The sequence below is a fragment of the Solanum dulcamara genome, chromosome 2 (genome assembly GCF_947179165.1).
Source record: "Solanum dulcamara chromosome 2, daSolDulc1.2, whole genome shotgun sequence".
Classification (NCBI taxonomy): domain Eukaryota; kingdom Viridiplantae; phylum Streptophyta; class Magnoliopsida; order Solanales; family Solanaceae; genus Solanum; species Solanum dulcamara.
In genome coordinates, this window is record NC_077238.1 from 71,719,564 (window position 1) to 71,743,485 (window position 23,922).

The following is a 23,922-nucleotide window of genomic DNA, read 5'->3' on the forward strand; positions in this document are numbered from 1 at the left end:
AAAAAAAGAATAAGCCTAAATAGGAATCAACATAAGCATCTAAAGTGAAAAGAGTACTGTCTATAAGAACTATAGCTAACTATACCCAACTATGCCCCCGTAATCCCAGCAGGGACATTTGTACGCAAGTTAAATAAAAATTCAGATGAACCCCCATAATCCCACTGAGTACACAGAATAGCTACAACTACCAAGGCTAGGAACTAAGAATCTGCGATGTCAGAAATCGAAGAACAAGGAGTGCCTTAGGGGTCAAGGTTGGGACTAGTATTGCCGACGTATCTCGAAGTATTGATTACACTGAGTTAAGGATGAGGGTGTTATTAAGAGCAAGGGTATCTCCTAACTAAGGTCAACTACTAGGCTCTAGCCCGCTACACCATTCTACAAGAATTTAAGTCTATCGGAGCAACGCCAGGGGAACTAAAACAGGTTTACAACCTATACTAAGTCCAACATACTCCAAAATATCAAAAACATGCTCATTCAACTCTCCTAACAATACCAACGAATAATGGCAAGATACACATGCTTCTAACTACCCAAAAACCCGATAAAAGCCTAAACATGATTTCTAACACCTAAGATATACTGATAAACTACCCAACCCAAATTTCATCAATCTCAACATAATTTCACACATTCCGACTCAATCTAAAGAAAAAAAAATAACCTACCTGTAGGCTGAACACACGAGCTCCAAATCACTATGCTGAAACTTTTCCCTTTTGAACGGCCTCAAAACATTGCCACGCTACCAAAAATAGAATCACAATGTCGTTACGATCATTTAGACACTAATTTCCCAATTTTTGGAGATGGACCAATTTCGGGGTCTAAAATTAGAAATAAGGGACCCGCATTCGAAATTTCATATTTGACCCCGAAAATAGGTTCCAAACATCACCTACGCTCAAAAATCAACAATATAACATAATTTCGGGTGAAAAACTATGCGGGACGAGCATGCAACAATAATTCATAAAATTCGAATAAAAGGGCAAAAATGGCAGCTTTTTGATCATCTAATTTCAAAAGGTTGAGACTCTTCTAGCCCAAACAAATTACACTATGACGCTCTTTGCGAAAAATCCCACAATTTTAACAAAATACAACTCTGAAAAATACTAGAGCAGTGGCTAAATTTGATTTCTTACCTCACAGAAGCTTCTCCTCGCATTTCTGAGCTCACCACTAAATTCCCCACGAAAATTTCTTGAATTTGGACTTTAGATCGTCAAATTTGAGCTTTAAATGAAGGAGAAATTGAGGTATGAAATGAAGCTAATATCCAAGTAAATGCTGAAACTGGTTGCTTTAATAGAGATAAGGGTGCACCAGATACGGTGCACCAGCGCAACACCAGATTTCAGTAATTACCCAATTCTTCGTTACGATGCTTCAGACTTATCTGGAGTCGGAAAAACACAAACTATATATAAAATCTGATTGGAAATGATATTCCAGACTCGATGGTGTAATCAAAATTCCCATCAGAGATCGTTACAATCAAATGTGGGTCCCACCTCCAAATACCAAAATCCATCGAGAGGGTCAAAATGAACCCGAAAGTCTCGATAATCGAACAAAAGGTCGCTTTAGTTTAAACTCGATGTTCTAGAGCTAATCGTGCCGTCAAAATTCCCATTCGAGTGCGTTTTCCAAGAATATTGACTAAAATCAACTATAGGCTAACTTTCAAAGTCAAAAAGTCAAATGGCCCAAACTCGTATAAATTGCCTCAAAACTCATGTTGACCATGCTCCTAGCCTAAATTGGCCATTCTAGAGCTAATGGAACTGTCAGAATTCCATTCTGAGGTTGTTTTTCTAAGGTTATGACCGAAGTCAACTTTTCAAGTTATAAAAGCTCTAAAATATGGAAATGGGTCTAAAACCCAAATGAATGACCAGACAACCGTGCTACCGGTGCTAGTAGATCATAAATGACTTGAGGTCACTATAGGAATTCTCTAAATAATGAAACGAAAGTAGTATTAGGAAAATGACCTGGAGGGTCATTACAACATCGACTACTAAAAGAACTTTCATCCGCGAAAGTAACGAAAAAGGTATACCTGGAGGGCCAAATTAGCTGGAGAACTGCTCCCGCATCTTCTGCTCGATCTCCTAGGTAGACTCTTCAATCAGACAATGGCACTACTAGACCTTAACCACAGGGATGTACATAGAACGAAGCTGGCAAACATCTCTGCTAGAATAGCAACCGGCTCCTCAACAAAAGTCAGACGATCATCCAACTCAACAGAATCACACTGAAGCACGTGAGACTTATCTAGAATGTACCGACGCAGCATATAAATATGAAAAACAAGGTGTATAGCTAAAAATGCTGGTGGCAAAGCCTCATAATTAACATCACCAACTCTCCTCAGAATCTCAAAGGGATCGATATACCTTTGGGCACCTACTCTAACACCTAGATAGGAAACCCTTACAAAAAATACATGCAAAAGTTTGACAAAAATCCATTAATAGCCAAAAATAGTAGTGAAAACACCGTAAATAAAATTTTTAAAACTCCAATTTGATTATAAGAAGACACTTTAACACCTCCAAGGATACTAGTCTAAGCAGATACAAGAGTTTCTAAAGATACAAAGTATAAATAAAAATAAGACACAACTCCCACCATAAAGAAGAAAGAGTAAAAGTTGTTGAAAACTCATCTTCTTCTTTATTTATGAAATATCACTGACCCTGCAAACAGACTATGTCAAGTGGCATAGCAAGAGTAATATCAGTACAAACAACATATACTGATAGACATCATTGATCAACTCGATACCCACCGCATAATATAAAGAAATCGACAAGAAGGAAACATGCTCATAAGAGATCCCTTACCAAACCTTGTGCAAAACTCTTATCATTCCCATTAACCTCATTAGAGTCGTTCAAGCCTAAATTTCACCCTTTCTAATTGGTCCGCTGTCAACTCTATTATAGATCAAGACCTAGCCCTTCTATCAGAAAGAGAAGTTTCCAAACTACGGGCTAGTACTAACTCCGTCTAACCCATTTATTATATTTAATTTCACACCATCGCATGGTCTTAGGATAATTAACATCTCACTTGAAAGAGGAAAATATTTGGGGTACTAAAGCTCACCTCCTAACCTGATACTATTCCGCCATGAAGGGACCTATCCTGGTCTGGCAGCCTCGCCATAGCGGGATTCCTCCCGCTAGGGCGGCCTGCCTAGAGGTAGAATCTCCAAAAACTTCCCTATTCTCTTTTTAACCCAGGTGTCCACAAGACATCAACTATCACTAACTTTAAGTCATTAATCTCCCTTAACAACACACTGACTGTTTTTCATTGATTTACCCGCAAACTTATACTTACTATGCGGATGCATCTAGCACTCATAACATAATCCAATCAAGCATATACTTGAACACATTATCAATTTACCATTTCAGGAGAAATATATAGTTTTACAAGGTAAATCTCAATTACAACAGTCAACATGATAACACTTGGACCTTCGGTCCTTTTATATCAGTTATTACACAAGATAGGCATGCTCAATTATAATCCAATCATTTTCTCTATCATCACACATATAGTCAAGATCAATTCACAGATAATAGTCACACATTGGTTCTCTCATGGAACCCATACCAAAATCATATATTTGTCAGAGTGTGACACCCGATCCTATATATGTGTCAAAACGTGACACCTGATCCTCTATACATGTCGGAATGTGACACTCAATCCTATATTTATGTTCCAAAATATGACACCCGATCCAATACATGTGTCGGTATGTGACACCCGATCTAACATCACTATCACAACCACAATCACAGTTCACAATGAATAGTTCACATACTTACACAATCAACTAACAGGTTCATTGCATGTAATTGTTGATAATAGTCATTTCATTGGTTACATTCTATCTTTCCCTTCATTAATAATATTTCGGCAAGCCTTTTTTATTTAAAGCATCACTTTTGGTAGAGCAAGTTCAAAATTATGGATTTCACAGTCCTGGGATTGTAGACCCATTACAACAACATATCAACCATTCAACCATAACAATTAATGCATAGAAGACGTCATAACCTTACTCAATCACTATTGAGAGTCTCTCTATGATATAGACTAACCATAACCTATAGCCACATATAATTAATAGGTTCATTCAAGAGATTTATCAATACTAAATCAATTACCTCCTCCCCTTACTTCATGATTCACATTACTCAGATAATTCACATAAAACCATCAATATGAACTCACGCATATAAATATAGGTATTTAGCCTCTATATTGCTATGGACCCTCCTTGATTATCACAAGCCTTAAGATCTCACTATAACCTGACAATTTCCTTCACCTTAATCTTTACAAGAACCATCAATCATGTCAACAAGTATTATTACAGTTATCAATCAAGAACTAGACTATCATCACTAGTCACAAGATAATCATAGCCACATGGTACATTCTTATCCTAAACAACAATAACAATATATTCAACCATCCAAACTCCATGCTTGAAGGTCTAGGCATGAAATCTCCTATAAACTATAATATAGAATGCGTGGGAACAGATTTACAACTAATCAATTAAAGAAACCTAGCCTACCTGGGCGCCAAGTAATTCTAGAAGGACTATAGCACGATCCTTGACTTTTGGAAGAAGAATTTATGGAGACGGGCCTGAATCTGTAGGATGTAGCCTTCCTTGCGTTAGAAATCTCTTCTCCCTTTCTCTACAAGCCTAGAATAGATTCTTGGGGGTTTCTAGGATAACCTTCATCTATTTTGGCATTTAGGGGAAGAAGAAGATAATTCAAATATGCCACTTTTAAGTTCTATCCCGTTGGATCCCGCTATAGCGGCCTCAATCCCGCTCTAGCGGCCTGACCCAAAAAGTGTCAAGGAAAATGGAAATAACTTTTTACTTCAAACTCCAAATGAGGAAAAATTGGTGAAGTTAGAAAGAAGACTCAAATACCTTTAATTTGATAGGTTATGGGCCATAAAATTCATTATAGGCTGAGATATATGGTCATTTTAATTTGAACTTAGTTTAAACTCAAGTTCAAAACTAAATCGGAAAGACACTTTCAACTTAACTTTGATATAGGAGCATATTACGACCTTAATTCATAACTATTGCACCACATCCAAGGAATTGATCTGAGTATTATGATGAAAGAGATTCGTATACCTTTACCCAGATATTTTTGGTAACGATGGGTTTGGTCATTACAGGTGATGTGATGTGAAGTAAAGGGAAAAAGGATGTGATGTAAAGTAAAGGGAAAAAGGATGTGATGTAAAGTAAAGGGAAAAAGGGACATGGGTTGGTTGTAATGAGAGTGTTGCTTGAATATTTTTGACTTTGCTTTGTGTGTTGGTTGTGTTTGTTATATGTTGTTGTAGTGTAGTATATTGTTATATTGGGCTTTTGTTTTATAGGTATTAGTTTCCTGCAATGATTGTTGTTGTTATTAGATAGTGTATGTGTAGGTTGTAGGAAATGGGAAAGGTGGGGTCGGTTGGGTTGGGAATTGTTAAGTGTAGAAAATTAAGGAAATAGGTAGGAAAATCGGCTAGGATTGTATTAACAAATGGTCAAACAATTTCAATTATAGCCAATTGAATTATGAATTTAACTCAAAATGAATTTAATTAACAAATCCAGCTAAAAATTTAAATAAGATGAATTAGCACTAATTAATTAATGAGCTTCTTAATTCTAATAAATTAATTAAACTAATTAATTCAAAAAATATAAACTACTACTTTATGAAATAATTAATTAAAAATAAAAGCTTTTGAGATCAATTTCGAATATTTATAAAAGCTAATATACATGAAATCATATTAATATATATATATATAATTCAAAAATTATAAAAATGAAAAAATGACTTAAAAATAATCAGAATATATTTTGGATTTTTACAAGCTAATTATTTTAAAATTGTGAGAAATTAAAGAAGCTTGATTATTAATTTATGTTGTGGAGAATCAAAATTAAGTGTCAACACATAGCAGGTGACACAATCCCATATTGATAGCCATAATTCTATACCAAAGATTCCACGATAAAGAAGTTGGATTATAAATACAATAAGTGCTACATTGATTATGTTTTAAGAAATTTGCATAAAATGACTATTTAACCCTTTTTGGTCAAAAATATTAGCACCATATGAATCATATAATCATTTTTCCCAGAAATAGCAAAAAAATATTTAGTGCCCTATTTTTCTAATAATATTTAATCAAAATTTCTCCTTAAAATTAACAAAAAAATATTCAATTATGACAATCCTCCTTTCAAAAGGTATTCCTCTTAATCCACCACCTATAAATATTCCCCCCAATTTACATTGATATATTATTGATCTGTATTTATCTAACAAATTTGTACACATATTTTAAGTCAAAATTGATATCCATAATGTATAAGCGCTGCAATATTTAAATTTTGGGCCTGTGCTAGCATGGAAAATACCTATATAGTTCTTGTTCTTTGTTTGATTGTAGTCTTGATAATATTCTAGATATAAAGTTATTTCTCAAATTATTCCCTATTCTATTATTCGAAAAACTTACTCTTAGTCTTTCTTCTTCGATGATTCTTCTTGAGCTACTTGAAAGAAAATCCATTTTTGTTGTCTTCTAGATACACTTGGTTTCTTTTTGCAGAGTTATTTCAACTCTTTTTAATTGAGTAATTAACTCGTCTATTTCAATATTTTTTGGTACTTGCTTTTCAGTTTGCTTTTCTTTAATTAATTTATCTATTTTTAGATTTAATTCTACCAATAATGCTATTATCATATTATTTTGTTTTAGTATGACTATATCTATTTGACTTGACATAATATGTTTTGAAAATTTTTCTGGCTCGGTGTGAAATTTTATTGTATAATCTAATGCTTTTTTATAATTTACATCTTCGTCTCTTATGAAAGTGAAATTTCTTCTAATCTTTGAATTATTCTTTTTAATTCACTTATATCCGTATTTATTGTTTATACTTGTCTTGTTATCTTTTTCACTAATTGAGTAGTTCTAATTTCTAACTCTTTAGATTTTTCTATTATTATGTTAATTAATTTTTCTATTTCAATTTTTGTAGGTATTTTTTCTAAATTAAATTTTGTATTTAAATACTGAAGTTTTCTATCTATTTCTAGTTCTTGTGATTTTAAAAAATCAAAATTTTGTTCTAATTTTTCTAGTATCTTTTTCTGCTTATAAAGAGTGGTCTCTATTACTTCTAAGAATCTTACTATATTTTTATCTTGATCTTGGACCTTATCACTAAAATTTATTATGAAGTCTATTAATGTATTATACTGTTTATCGTCGAAGTGTAATATATATTCTCCTTTACTAAAATTACACTTTATGACTGTATTTTCTTTTAATGATCTATATTTCTTTTCAGGGTGAATTCTTAGATCTAAGGAGGAACCCATCGGTGGCCCCCTAAAGTTGGCACCAACTTTCACTTAAACACTTCAACTAGTCTTGGTTCATTTTAGACACCTCAAGTAAAGCCCCTAATGTGTCATTTTGACACTTTGTGATGACTTGACACATTGCATGTTCTGCACCCATTTTGAGCCCGTGAAGAGCGTTTTTTAAAATATATATATTTTTTAATTTTTTTTCTTGTTCTTTTTCTTCTTCTCCATTTTCAAGCTACCATTTTTCATCAATGGTGAAATAGATTTGATGATACCAAATATAAAATGAATTGTGTTAAATAGAATTTTGTTCTACCCCTCATCATCGTCCCCAATCTCATTGCTACTACGAGCTCACTTTTTTGTATAATAATAAATTATATCTGTATTAAAGCATTGATTTTTGGAGGGGGAGGGTCGGAATGTGAAGGTGGGTGGTGGTGATAGAGAAGACAATCTGGGTGGGGAGGGGTTAGGGGGTGGGTGGGTGAGGGGTGGGGGTAGTGTAGAAGATGATTTGGGGTGGGTGGGTGGGGGTAGTGTAGAAGACAATTTGGGGTGGGGTTGTGCTTCTCAATTCTTTTTTTAAATTATTTGGATTTAAAAAGATGTCACATGTCGTTGAGTCACTGGCCCTTATTTTCCTACTCAAAATTCATCACTTTAGAATTATTTTTGATATATATGTCATATGTCTTCATTTAATTCGTCACTTTTACACGTCATCGTGAGTGCATTGCACACACTTTAGATATTTGGGTAATTGAAAAAAAGTGTCAAAATGACACATCGGGACCTTACTTGAGATGTCTAAAGTGAACAAAGCTTAGTTGAGGTGTCTAAATATTTTAATGAATCTATTTTAACTATTATCCTAATGAACTTCTAATCTTACAAATCTTTTTATAATAATTTATTCTACTAGTACAATATCCTATGTCCTTTTCTATATTATCAATTTCTTTAGTTAGGCTAATTTGATGTCTTTTAAGAGAGTCTAAAAACAAATTGGTATGTACATTTTTATTTAGTTGTTCTTGTACCCACTCTAGATGTTCTTTCAATTGTTTTACTGAGTGTCTTAACTCAAATCTATATTGAACTTTGTCGTAAAGCCAACTATAACGTAGTCTTATTCTTTTAACAAATTCAAGGGGCATCTATTTTACCCTAAAGAAATTGTCTAAATTCTTCTTTGATAGTACCTTATTCTCTAATTAGAATATCCTATATTTCTTTCAAGATGATTTAATTCTTGTCTTAAATATTCTTGTCTTACTATAAAATTTTCTTTGTCTAAGGACGCTTTACTATTCAGATCTTAAGTCATTCCACTAAAATACTCTTTATTCCTCTCGCTAGCTATTCTGAGTAAGAGGTTATTCGGCTACGTACTCCCCGTCTGCCTATCTCACACTACCAAAGCAAATTTAGATTTCTTCTTTGCTTCGCACCTTTCCTGCATCTTTCTTTCTATCCATAGGTAAAGTTAAGCCGTTGCGCACTAGCAATTACTCTTCAGAGAGTATGGAGGCCGCTTGGGAGTCCATTTTTTGTCAACTTCAAAGAAGACCAATTGACCACTACTACTATAATGGAGAAAGGACAAACTATTGAGTATCTACCACATCCCTTTCCAAAGATTCATTCTGATTGGTTTTTTCCATGAACTCTCTCGGCAAAGTTAGGATCATCTTGTAGTGAGTGCTTTCTAAGAAGAGCTTGGTTTGGAAGAAGAAAATAAAATAGGCTCGGATTAGCCTGTCAGGGTGAATGCAGGTAGTGGACTTTCTTTCCCTGTGTTCTATTACTCACGGGCCCACCAAGCTTGCGCTTGCCTGTGGTTTCTTGGTCACGACCAGCTAAAGCTAAAGTTTCGAGCAAATGCAATGCGACATCCATTCTAGCAAACCTGTCTCAATTTTTGTTAATTTTGATATGTGTTTTAATTCTTCATCTAGCCACTGATATATTTGTTTTAGTCTTTGAAATACTGGTAAATCTATCATAAATTTATCCTAAAGCAATATAAAATGGCTTTACCCAATTTCTCTGAAATGCTATTCTTTTATTATATTGTGTAATATCACTCTCTATACTTTGTAACTCCCAATTAATTGCACTTTTAAACTCTGAAGCAACAAATCTTTGTCTTCCTTGAGTATATACATGAAATAATATGTTTATAGTTTCTACTACTTTTAAATATAAGGTTAAAGCTTTTAGTTTGTCACATGCAATTTGTTTATATTTAATTTCTGTATTCAGATACTAATATCTTGATCTTATAGACGGGAAGATAAGATTCCTTTTCATATATTCTGTCTAGATTTAAGTTGTATAATCAATTTATATTCTAGTCTAGAGATTATTGTTATTAGATGATCAAGCCTTTTATTATCTTCGTTTGTATGATTTAGTCTTTCATATTCCCAATACAAACCTTTTAATTCTTCTTTAATAGCTTTATATGTCTTTGTACTTTTTAATGATCTTCTCATTAAATATGTAGTTCCCAAAAACTTCTCGCTTTGATACCAATAGAAAGAGTGATTTAGATAAAGGTAAAAAGAGGAAAGTGAAGTTGAAAACAATTTTAAAGGTAAAGTAAAAAAGCAATTTTATAAATACGGTGTGAGAAAATATGTTGTAAAATCCTACTCAGTACTCTCTCTCGTATGTCTTGTCATGTTTTAGCCTCTTAATTATTGAAATCAACCTATATTCTCCCCATTTTTCTTTTTTTTTCTTTTTTATATCTTACCCTATTCATCTCTCTCTTAACCTATGTTCTTAACAACTTCTTCTTTAACCACATCCCAGATATGGTCTAAGGCAACAATGTCCTTTTAATTCAAGCGGACTTTAAAACCAAGTCTTCAAATTTTTCCTAGGAATTTATAGGTTAATCTATCGTTGTTATTAAGAGATTAACCATATACAAAGGTAATTCATACTATACAAATAATAAGCAAATTACTTTAATACATTCACAAATATACATCTATAAATATAAAAACATATTTTGGGGGGGGGGGGGGAGAGATATAAGACATATAACAATATTAAGGACTTACATGATTAAACTGAGAGAGGTTTTCCTTTCGTCAACCCCCGAAGAACTTTCACAAACTTGGAAAAAAACTTTATTACACAAACTTAGATATTACACAAGGCTTGATTATACAAAGAGGACTAGTTGATTTTTGGATAGTAGTTGGAAACATAAAGGAAAGGGAAATATGTTGTGTGTTTGGTTGGTTACTCTCTAAGTTCTATGTTATTCCTCTTCTACTAACTTAGTACACCTTATATAGACATAACTAGTGGACTCAAAAAAAGAAACATGGCCTAAAACAAATTGGCCGACAAAAATAAGATAAGATTTCCTATAATGCAAGTCTGGTATGCATTTGGGCCCATCGTCACGCGCATTATTAGCTTCTTTTCTTACTTTAACTGACATGTACAGACGTGTGCTTATCAATTTTTTCCTTGTGACAGGCTAGTGATAAAGTAAGCACTCACAAGACAAATGTAGGCATACCCACATGACACACTCTTTATTTATTTACATAGTAAGTGGTAGTAACTCATCCACATTGCTAATCTTCTCATCTAATCTTTTTACCAAGTTTTAATCATTCATTCTTCGATGAATTTTGTCCTTTGTCTTTATCTTTTCTTGTCCTTCTCTATCATTCATTCTTCTTCCATTAATGTTGAGGTCCCCATTTAGTCTTGATCCATTATTGCTAATGTATTTTTTTATCATCTTATTTTCATGTGTCTAAGTTATGTAATGCTATGGAGTCAAAACTCATACCAGAATCATCAACTCCATTAGAGTCTTGAGCATCTTGGTAATAGAAATGTTCTTCGTAAATATCTTCGTCTTCTGGACTTGGAGATCTTGTTCTGTTTGGACTGAGACTGAAATTACTATTTGCATTAAGACTATTTAGGTCCAGTACCAATTTATCTGAGTTGGTATTTGGACCATCTTTGCTAATTATATGTTTATCTTGTCCACTATTTTGGAAAAACTGTTTTAATGTCTGTTTAATTATGGATTTTATTTTTTCAGTTTTTTTTGAAAGTATGTTTTATTTTTTACATCTCCTTGAGTAAATGATTCTGACAATCGTCTTCGAGATGAAGAACCTTCATCTTCACTTTTTGGTAAAGTGACAACCATGAACAGATTTGATAAGTCTTTACCGGCTATCGTTTGAACCGAACTAGATGTATCAACATCAGATACAGTGAATTTCTTTGCATTCATTAAGGAATGCACACCCTTCTCATCCATTTTTTCTTGAGATGGAAAAGTCGATTCTATCGTCTGTGTACTAACATTAACCTTCTGAGGGATGACCTTGCCTTTGAGTATTTTCACCTGCTCCATTAGGTTGGTATTTTCTTAGATTAGGGCTTTATTTTTAGCATTAAGTTGCTTGAAGGCTTCGGTCATCGAAAAAAATGGTCACAAAAAATTATCTTATTTGTGTCTTTTTGGATGTTATATTGAAGGGTCTTGTCTGAATTTTGTCTGAGTGCAGGAGAGATATAGTAATTCGGAATTAAAATCATTAAAACTTTTTAAAAGTGGGTTTTTAATCCCATTTATGGAGTCTACTACTTCAATTCATGTCTGAAAAATACCATTAGTTCTTCCATATATAACTACATAATATTTAAACTTATTATCCTTATTTTTGTTTGTGAAATATTAACATAATGCATTGCATGCTGCTATAAAATATTTAGTGTCTTTTTTGTTATATGTCATCCATAGATTGTCTACTAGACATTTTTGGGGTCTATCTACACTACATTCTGGAAGTATTCTAAAACATAAATTACATTGTGCATAAGAAATTAAAATATGTTTATCAACATACATATGTTCCATCATATTTACTGATGTCTGGGGTCTAAAATTTATATTACGTAATAACGTTTGAACATATGAGTCTGGTGCTGAGGCTACACCTTTGCCTTTGTCTACTGGTGTTGGACCAAATAGTCTAATTGTTACACCTCAAAATTTTTACGCTATGATTCAGACCATTCTTCGTATGCGTATAGGCTTGAAATTTAAGACTTCAAATTGTATGTATGATCTAGGATCAATTCATAAGTATTTAAAGTGTATTAGAAGTGATTTAGGGTCGTAAGGGATCCCTAAAACCAAGCCAAGTTCAAATAATTTCAATCGGCTACGTTTCCGAATGAGTTCGTATAAGGATCAACTTCAAACAACCAGATATCCTAGAATATAATGAATTGAGTGGACCATTACCTATCAAATTAAAGTTCTTTGAGCCCTCTTTCAACTCCATAAAGATTGCATTTTTTATGGTATAGAGAAGAAAGTTATGATGGTTCTACTGAATCATGTCCGCACTAGACAATTCAGCGAGCTCACCGGCTAATTTGGCGACTCGCCGAATGGATCCAAAATCCTCCATAAACTGTTATTTTAGGCGAGCTCAAACACCCTTTGGAGACTCGCTTAATGGTTCAGTGAGGAGACCTCCAACTCATCGAAATTGTCAACGGGATTTATTAAAAGGTGATTTTTCTCAATATTTCAACCTAATAATATTCTTATACGTAGAGATACTCTCAAAATCCTAAATTATCCTTCTGCCAAAGATCAATAACTTCAAAAAAGTAATTTCTCCAATATTGGGAGATCTAAAGACTCCAATTTCAAGATCTCCTTCACAAATCCATAGATTGGTTTTTCTACTTCAAGTTACAAGGTTCCAAACTCAACATTTTTATCCAATAACTCCTAAGATTCAGATATGTAAGGCTGCTCATAACATGGATAGGATTAAATATTGTCTTAAATGCATATCTAAACTACCCTTGAAAAATATGATTGGGATTGATTGAATAGTATGATCGATCAAGAGATTTGATTGTGATAGAATTGATGAATTGATCCAAATGAGACTTGTAAAAACGACTTGATTGAACTGATTGGATAGAGTTTTATGAGCATTGAGTCTTTGGAGGAGTATCGAGAATGAAATTGGGTAAGAGTAAGTAATAACTCAAGCCCAATAACTACTTCGCCAAACATAAGAGAGGATTAAATCGTTAAAGTCGGATGTTTCCCAAATTACTATCCTGATATAATAGGAATTTATTGGTTATCGATCCATGATTGTTGATTCATTCCTACCCTGACAAGGTATGAATGGACGTGGCAACAACGCCAATTTTTTGTACTATCACTGGCTCAAAAGTGATAGTTGTTGGATAAGAGAAACTCTCATATGGGTCTTGATAGTACTCTGAGTCGGATTGGATTTGATTGTATATGATTGGTCTTGTCTAAATCATATTCTTATTTAGACTTAGGACATCTTGATTGAGTTGTTTCTTCTTCTGAGTTGGGATTCTTAGTTGATTTGATTCTAGCCTAATGCATAGTTCATTCTACCATTTTATATACTCGTACATTCCACGTACTGACATCCATTTGAGCCTGCATCATTTCATGATACAGCGACAGGTACTAAAGATTATCAATAGGTGCATCATTGAGGATCTATTCGCTTCCAGATAGTTGGTGAGTCCTTTTTGCTTCTGGAGGATACCGCAGTTATCTTTTCAGCTTTGAGTTAGCTTTCGTTAGTTTGATTTATGGTATCCATGAACCTGTCATTGGCACCTCTTAGATTGCTGATAAAGGCTTCATGGACTAGAATGTTGATGATGTTGATTTGTTTCATTTTGTCTAGTTTCATTCTTACTAGTTGTTGATTGGATAGATGGTTGGCCTTTGACCTTATTTATGAATAATATTCTTCTGAGTTGACTCTTCCGTTGATAGAATGAGATTGAATGAATGTGTGATTGGACCAAGTGGTTTACTTGGGGACCAACAATGGTCTTCAAATGTCGGTCATATCTAGGGTACCCTCTCGGGGCGTGATAAACTTGGTATCAGAGCACAAAATTCAAGAGTCCTAGGGAGTCTATGAAGTCGTGTCTAGTGGAGTCTTACTTATGGGTATGTTATACACCACACTTATAATCAGGAGGCTATAGTACATTAGGAATTGTTTCACTTCTTCCTACTTTAAGATCGTACGAAAGAGTTTAACACTAAGAGTTTATTGCTAATTCACACGTTATGCATTTGCAAATAATACCTCCAAAATGTACCGCAAGTTAAAGGAACGATATTTGCATAGAAGTTCCAAAGTCAAAGATGCCCCCACTGAGGACTAGGGGAACCTGCAAGATATACTGAGGCACCTCAAGTGCCTACTACACATCCTACACCAACTTCGGAGGCAGATTTATGAGGAGCGATTGCTATGCTCACTCAATTAGCTCTCCATGGTAGCCAGAGTTAACCAACTCCTAGCTCTAGTTGTCAAGAGTCGTCCGCTGCCACGAGAACCCCTAAAATTTCATTAATGAGATGTGGAAAATCCTGAAAGGATGCATGCTACAGAGATCGAGAGGGTTGAGTTGATGTCTTATCAATCAAGGATGTGGCAAATATCTGGTATAACCAGTGGAAAAAAAGTTGAGGTGATAATGTGGAGCCTGCCATTTGGGATGAGTTTGAGAGAGCATTTCTTGATCATTCTTTCCTAGAGAATTGAGGGAAGCGAAAGTAGAAGAATTTGTAAATTTAAAACAAGAGGGTATAGAAGTTAATATGTATAGTCTGAAGTTCATCTAATTATCCAGATATGCTCCGAAGATGAACCCAGATATGAGATCAAAGATGAGGAAATTTATCTCCGGATTGGGAAGACATGTGAAGAAGGAGTGCCAAGCAATATTGTTGATCTCTAACATGGATATTTCTAGATTAATGGTGTATGCTCAGTAGGTAGATGATGAGAAGAGTAAAGACAAGGAGGAGCATTTGACCAAGAAGGCAAAATCAGGTGGACATGAGAGTGAGCAGAGGTATAGCAAGGGAAACAAGTCCTTTTTGGAATAGGTCTTCCAACTATGCCCCATTTTCAGGAAGTGCACCTGCATTGCATAATAGGTATGATTAGCAGAGACAGAGTCACCAAAATTTTAGATCCCAGGGTTCTTAATCCTAGGTTAGTGTGGGTCAAGGTTCGAGGGGAAAGCCATCCTACGGTAAGCTCTATTTAGGAGAGTGTAGAGAGGGAAAGAATGGTTGTTATAAATATAACCAAGTGGGCCATTTTCAGAGAGAGTGTCTGACATGGGGAAACATTGCCCAATATTCTACCACAGCACCACCGGCTAAAGATAATCAAATGGGCACTACTTCAAGTACGAGCAGAGGTACAAACCGTCTGTATGCCATAGGTAGTCGCTAAGATTAGGAGAACTCCCCAGATGTTGTGAGGGGTATGATTCGAGTCTTTACACTTGACTGTTATATTTTGATGGATTCGGGTACCACACTATCTTTTGTGTCTCCTTATGTAGCTAGTAGATTTGATAAAATTCTTGAGTGTCTTCTAGAACCCTTTAGTGTATCTACTCATTTTGGTGATTTTATCTTAGCTAAGAGAGTCTATAGGGATTGTACTCTGTCAATCTATCACAGGGATACCTTGGCTAACTTAGTTGAGTTGGACATGGTTGATTTTGATGTGATTCTTGGCATAGACTGGCTATATGCCTGTTATGCCTTTGTTGATTATAGGACTCGGATTGTTAAATTCAAATTCCCAAATAAGCTTGTCATAGAGTGGAAGGGTAGTCCTATCGTGCCTAAGAATAAATTTATTTCTTACCTTAGGGCTAGAAAGTTAATCTCGAAAGGGTGTATTTATCATATCGTGCGAGTGAAAGATGATAGTGTTGAGTATTCATCCCTTGAGTCGGTTCCGATTGTTAACAAGTTTCCTAAAGTCTTTCCTGAGGATCTGCCCGGAGTCCCTCATGATAGGGAGATCGACTTTAGGATTGATGTCATTTTTGTTACGCAGCCTATCTCTATCCCGCCATATACAATGGCTTCTGCTGAGTTAAAAGAGTTGAAAGAACAGTTGAAAGACTTGTTAGATAAAGGATTCATTAGGCCAAGTATCTCACCTTGGGGTGCTCCTATCCTATTCGTGCAAAAGAAAGATGGGTCCCTTAGAATGTGCATTGATTACAGGCAACTGAATAAGGTCACCACAAAGAAAAAATATCCTCTCCCCAGAATAGATGATTTGTTTGACCAACTTCAAGGTGTCACTTGTTTCTCAAAGATAGACCTAAGATCAGGTTACCATCAATTGAAGATAAGGGAGTGTGATATCCCAAAGATAGCTTTCTGGACCCAGTATGGCCATTTTGAGTTCTTGGTCATGTCCTTTGGGTTGACTAATACCCCTGCAGCCTTTATGGATCTCATGAATTGAGTATTTAAACCGTATCATGATATGTTCGTAATTGTCTTCTTGATAGGAAAGCCACTGATGCAAGCCAAAATTCATATTTGTAATCTATTGTGATGTGTCTAGAGTTGGTATGGGCTGTGTGTTGATGCAGAGGGGAAAAGTGATAGCCTATGCTTTAAGACAGCTTGAGATTTATGAGAGAAATTACCCAACTCATGACCTTGAGCTGGCAGTTATGGTATTTTCTCTTAAAAATTGGCGCTACTACTTGTATGGAGTGCATGTTGATGTGTTCACCGATCATAAGAGTTTCCAGTACGTCTTCAGTCAAAAGGAACTCAACCTGAGGCAGATGAGATGGTTAGAGTTGTTCAAGGATTATGATATAAGCATTCTCTACCACCCAAGTAAAGCAAATGTTGTTACAGATGCTCTTAGCAGGTTGTCTATGGGTAGCACTACCCATATAGAGGAGGGAAAGAAAGAATTAGCTAAAGAGGTGCATAGATTAGCTAGATTGGGAGTTCAGCTTGAGGAAAATAATGATGGTGGACTTAATGTTCAGAATGGGTATGCATCCTCCCTTGTGGCAGAGGTGAAAGAGAAGAAAGACCAAGATTCTGTCCTCCTTCAGTTGAAAGAAGCTGTCCATAAACAAAAGGTGATGGTTTTCTCCAAAGGGGGAGATGGTGTGTTGAGGTATCAGAATAGATTGTGTGTCCCGGATATTGATGATGTTCGAGAAATGATTATGGCCGAAACACATGGTTCTAGATACTCTATTCATCCTGGTTCTACAAAGATGTATCATGACTTGAGGGAAGTCTATTGGTGGAGTGGAATGAAGAGCGATATCGCTGAATTTGTTTCCAAGTACCCAAACTGCCAACAGGTTAAAGTTGAGCATCAAAGACCATATTGGTTAGCTCAAAATATTGAGATTCCAAAATAGAAGTGGGAGATGATCAATATGGAATTTATTACAGGTATGTCAAGGTCCCCAAAACAGCATAATTCGATTTGGGTGATTGTGGATAGAATGACTAAATCAGCACACTTCTTGGCAGTAAAGACTACTAACACCGCAGAGGATTATGCAAAATTGTATATTCAAGAGATTGTCAAATTGCATGGGGTTCCCTTGTCTATCATCTCAGACAGAGGAATTCAATTCACTTCCCTATTTTGGAGATCCTTTCAGAAAGAAATGGGTTCAAAGGTGAATCTTAGTACAACCTTTCATCCCTAAATAGATGACCAAGCAGAGGAGCGCACCATCCAGACATTGGAGCATATGTTGAGGGTGTGTGTACTTGACTTTAGAGGAAATTAAGATGATCATTTACCTCTCATAGAGATTGCATACAATAATAGTTATCATGCAAGTATTCAAATGGCTCCTTATGAAGCTTTGTATGGAAAGAGGTGTAGATCACCAATTGGGTGGCTTAAGGTTGGTGAAGTTGAGTTGATTGGGCCTGATTTTTTTCATCAAGCTATGGAGAAGGTGAAGGTTATTATAGATAGGCTAAAGACAACCCAAAGTTGCTAGAAATCTTACACCGATGTGAGAAGGAGAGACTTAAAGTTTGAGGTGGATGATTGGGTGTACTTGAAGGTATCACTCATGAAGGGCGTTATGAGGTTTGGAAAGAAGGGAAAGCTTAGTCCTTGATACATTGGTCCTTACCAGATTATGAGGAGGATTGAGAGTATTACTTATGAGTTGGAGTTACCTTCTGAGCTAGCCGCCATTCATCTGGTATTTCACATCTCGATCCTGAAGAAGTGCTTGGGAGATTATTCATTGGTAGTCCCTATTGATAGTATTGGAGTTAAGGATAGCTTTTCCTATGAAGAGATTTCGGTGCAAATTCTTGATCATTAGGTTTGCAAATTAAGGACCAAAGAGATTGCCTCAGTTAAAGTCTTGTGGAGGAATCAATTTGTTGAGGAAGCCACATGGGAAGCTGAGGTTGATATGAAAGCCAAATATCTGCATCTATTCGTCCCTATAGATGAGAATGTTGAAGGTAATGCCCATTCTCTTGATTTGAATTGGTATGTCCATACTTGGGTTTGAATAGTAAAGTATTTTGAGCATTAGATTGGTTGAATGATTGAGTCTTGATTTTTATTTGTATCTCTAGTCCATTCTTAGTTTACTCATCATTCGAGGATGAATGATCTAAGGGAGAGATATTGTTACACCTCAAAATTTCTACGCTAAGATTTAGACCATTTTTCGTATGCGTATAGGCTTGAACTCAAAGACTTGAAATTGTATATATGATCTAGGATCAATTCATAAGTATTTAAAGTGTATTAGATGTGATTTAGGGTCATAAAGGATCCCTAAAATCAAACAAAGTCCAAAGAATTTCTATCGGTTAAGTTTTCGAATAAGTTCGTATAAGGGTCATATTAAAACGATTATATCTCCTAGGATATATTGAATTGGTAGACCATGACCTATCAAATTAAAGTTCTTTGGGTCTTCTTTATAACTCCACCAAGATTGCATTTTTTGGAGTTTGGAGTAGAAAGTTATGATCGTTTTACTGAAGCATGTCTGGATAGGACAATTCGACTAGCTCACCTGCCAATTTGGCAACTCGTCGAATGGTTCATCGACAAGCCGATTTAGCTCACCAAATGGATCTAAAATCCACCATAAACTGTTATTTTAGGCGATCTCAAACACCCTTTGGCGACTCACCGAATGGTTCGGCGAGGAGACCTCCAACTCGCCAAAATTGCCGACGGAATTTATTAAAAGGTGATTTTTCTCAATCTTTCAACCTAATAATATTCTTATGGTAGAGATACTCTCAAAATCTCAAATTCTCCTTCTCTCAAAGATCAAGAACTTCAAGAAAGGAATTTCTCCAATATTGGGAGATCTAAGGTCTCTAAGTTCAAGATCTCCTTTAGAAATCCATACATTTGTTTCTCAACTTCAAGATACAAGGTTTCAAACCCAACACTTTTATCCAATAACTCCTAAGATTCAGGTATGTGAGGCTGCTCATAATATGGATTGAATTCACCCATATTCCCTACATCTTCTTTGAGTTGAATGTTCATATGAATTGAGTTTTCTTGAGAGATCTATGTCCTATTGAGTTTTTACATCTACTAACTTGATTTTGTTATGTTGATGTCGATGAGTTGAGAAATTGATAAATGCTTCATGTCTTCATCTCCATGAACCCGATTTGATTCCTATATTACAATATTCTTATACTATGGTTGGGTCTAAGAGTTGATTGGTATGAGTTATTATACATATATTTTTTATAAGCTTAAATATTTTGAGTCTCCTTAATTGTTGATTTCGAGTCTTGATGAGTCATGATTTAGCCCCAAAAGATTGGTTGAATGAATGGAAAAATGATTGGATAGGATTAAATATTGTCATAAATGCATATCTAAACTAGCCTTGAAAAATGTGATTAGGATTGATTGGATAGTATGATCGATCGAGAGATTTGATTGTGATAGAATTGATGAATTGATAAGGGTCCAAATGAGACTTGTAGAAATGACTTGATTGAACTGATTGGATAGAGTTTTATGAACATTGAGTCTTGGGAGGAGTATCGAGCATAGAATTGGATAAGAGTAAGTAATAACTCGAGCCCAATAACTACGTCGCCAAATATAGGAGAGGATTAAATTATTAAAGTCGGATATTTTCCAAATTATTGTCCTGACATGATAAGACTTAATTGGTTATGGATCCATGATTGTTGATTCATTCCTACCCTGGCAAGGTATGAATGGACGTGGCAACAATGTCGATTTATTGTACTATCACTGGCTCATAAGTGATAGTTGTCGGATAAGAGAAACTCTCATATAGGTCTTGATAGTACTCTGAGTCGAATTGGAATGTATTGGATTGGATTATATATGATTGGTCTTGAATAAATCATATTCTTGTTTAGACTTAGGACATCTTGATTGAGTTGTTTCTTCTTCTGAGTTGGGATTCTGAGTTGATTTGATTCTACCCTGATGCATGTTTCATTCTATCATTTTACAAACTCGTACATTCCACGTACTAACGTCCATTTGAGCCCGCATCATTTCATGATGCAGAGACAGGTACTAGAGATCATCAATATGTAACAACCCCTAAAATAATGTATGTCGGTATTTCAATTCTCGACAAAAATAATATAGCTTCTGTATTTTGGGCATAACTTTTCATAGGTTAGTCCTAATTAGGTAATTCAAATTTTTAAGTAACCACAACATTATTACCTACAACTTTCATGAAGAACATATCTTAAGATTCAGAGTATAAGTAGATCAAATAAATTAATCTTTGCAAGATATAATGCTGTGACGGAATTGAGTGTTTATAAAAGAAAAATCATATCTCACTGTAGGTTGATCCAAATTGGTTGATTCTTGAATGATATGAAATTAGACCTCCATATCTACAATTCTTATGAAGACACTAAATCCTAATAAGGAATTTATCTTATTCAAACGCAGCTCCGAAAAAGAGTATTTTGTTAAAAAGAACTCATCTTACCTACAATGGAAAGATCTAGATACATTTGACATCACTCATGACATAAATTGACCTCCATTTAACATCATCCATGACATCAATATATTCCATTAAATTTTCAAATTTTTATTTATAATTATTTTATTTATTGTTAGGTCCCTTTTTCCCACCTATAAATACCCACCTTATTTTTTCATTTTATTCATCAAGTTTTTTTAAGCAACTCTTCTCTCTATATAATTCTTCTCAAATATAGTTTTAGTTTTAGTAGTATAAAAATACTACTCCGGTGATTCTTATACTCCAGGTAGTACACAAAACGCTCCGGCAAGAAGAAAAGGCTAGGGGTCCAAGAGTGTTCTAATTCGGAGTAAAGCTTCAGATTTAAGGTATGTAAGGTTTTCATAGCATTGGATTGAGTTCGTCCATGCGCCCAACATTTAAATTCATTATAATTGAGTTATAGTTGAGTTTTATCCAAATTTTGAATTCTAAATAAATTAATTCTTCTTCTATTGAGTTTGATATATTTATGCATTAATACTATTATTATTGTTATCTCTCATATTATTGGAATTATTGTTCATGGCTACTTTCCCATGAATCCTAATTGATTTGATATTCATGAATATTTTTACACATGTTTTGAGTAAAGATGATGGCTTTTATTATTTTCATTGATAAAAAGAAAAGTTATATGAATTAATAATATATATGTATTTTATTGAGTTTTGAAAAAGCAAAAGAGTTGAGTTTGAATGAATTTGAGCAAATGATATTTTGAGTAAGATGTTTTGATGAGATGTAAATGATGTTTTTGGAAGTATAATGATTGATGAACATGAAATGAGATGAGTTTGATGATTTAAATTAAAGTCTAATGAGACTAGATGATGAGTTTAATATGAGCACATATTTTGGGAGTAGTATTGAGCACCGAGTTGGGTAAGAGTTTAATTGACTCAAACTCCAGAACTACGTAGCCAGCGTAGGATGGAGGCTATGCCTCTTAAGTCCCAAAAAGAGGACTTTGATGAGTGGATCCAAGATGGTGATGTCCTTTACCCTGGCAAGGTATTGGATGGATGTGGCAACGACATCGCTTCGTTGTATCATCGCTAGCTCATAAGTGATAGTTGTCGGTTAGAGAAACTCTCAACTGAGTAAGCACTTCTTATTACTATTATTTTTATTATTATATTTTAAACATGTATTACATATTGATGTTGAGATGATGTTGAGTTTTGAGCTGAGTTTTCTTGAGAGGAGTTTATTGATATATGTCCTTACCTTCCTGCCATTTTACATACTCGTACATTCCACATACTAACGTCATTCGACCTGCATCGTTTTATAATGCAGATACAGGTGTTAGAGATCCTCAACAGGCGTTTCGTTGAAGATCATTATTTTTCAGCTATTTAGTGAGTCCTTCTTGTATTCAGAGGAACTCTTTATCCTTTAATTATTGTTGAGTATTATGTTGCTTTTAAGGTAGCCATGGACATGTCATTGGCACCATCTAAGAGTATTAGAGGCTTCATAGACAGAGTTTAATGATGTAATTGGAGTAGTTCTCCTTTGAAACTACTTTTTCTAAAAACTTCTTCTTTCATGAGATGTTGTTAATGGAGAGCCCATATAAGTATTCTTATTAAGTCTTCCGCTGATGAACGAATAAGTGATGAGACCAAGTGGTTCTCTCAGAGGCCAGAGATGGTTTCTGAGTGCCAGCCACGCCTAGGGTACCCTCTCGGGGCGTGACACAACAGGCACAATGTTGAGGATCTATTTGCTTCCAGCTAGTTGGTGAGTCTTCCCTATTTTCGGAGGATATCGCATTTATCTTTTCATCTTTGAGTTATCTTTTATTTATTTGATTTATGGTAGCCATGAACCTTTCATTGGCATTTCTTAGATTGCTGAAAGAGGCTTCATGGACTAGAGTGTTGATTTGTTTCATTTTGTTTAGTTTCATTCTTACTAGTTGTTGATTGGATAGATGATTGACCTTTGGCCTTATTTATGAATAATATTCTTATGAGTTGAGTCTTCCACTGATAGAATAAGATTGAATGAATGTGTGATTGGACCAAGTGATTCACTTGGGGACCATCAATAGTCTTCGAGTGTCGGCCACGTCTAGGATTCCCTCCCAGGGCGTGACACTCATGCTTGTAGGTCTCATGCTGAAATAGATATTATTTAGTTTTGGTTTTTATTTTTAATCTACTTAATTGATTTGCTAAATCATTCTCTTTACATTTTACATATTCAAATACAATATTATTACATATAGAGATTGTATCTATAAAATTAATCCACCGTCTTTTGCTGCTAGCTTTATTATTATTTTTTGATAAAATTTTACTATAGCCTCACAATTAGTTCTTATTAATATTTCTATTTTATTTAAGATATAAAATTTAAAACTATTTAATCCGTATATGATTGCTAATACTTCTGCATCTATACTACTCATATTTCTTTTTTCTTTATATTTTTCGCTTTGGTAAGTGCATATTTTTTCTTCATTATTATTACTATATTTGCTTAGTCTAGCTTTTAA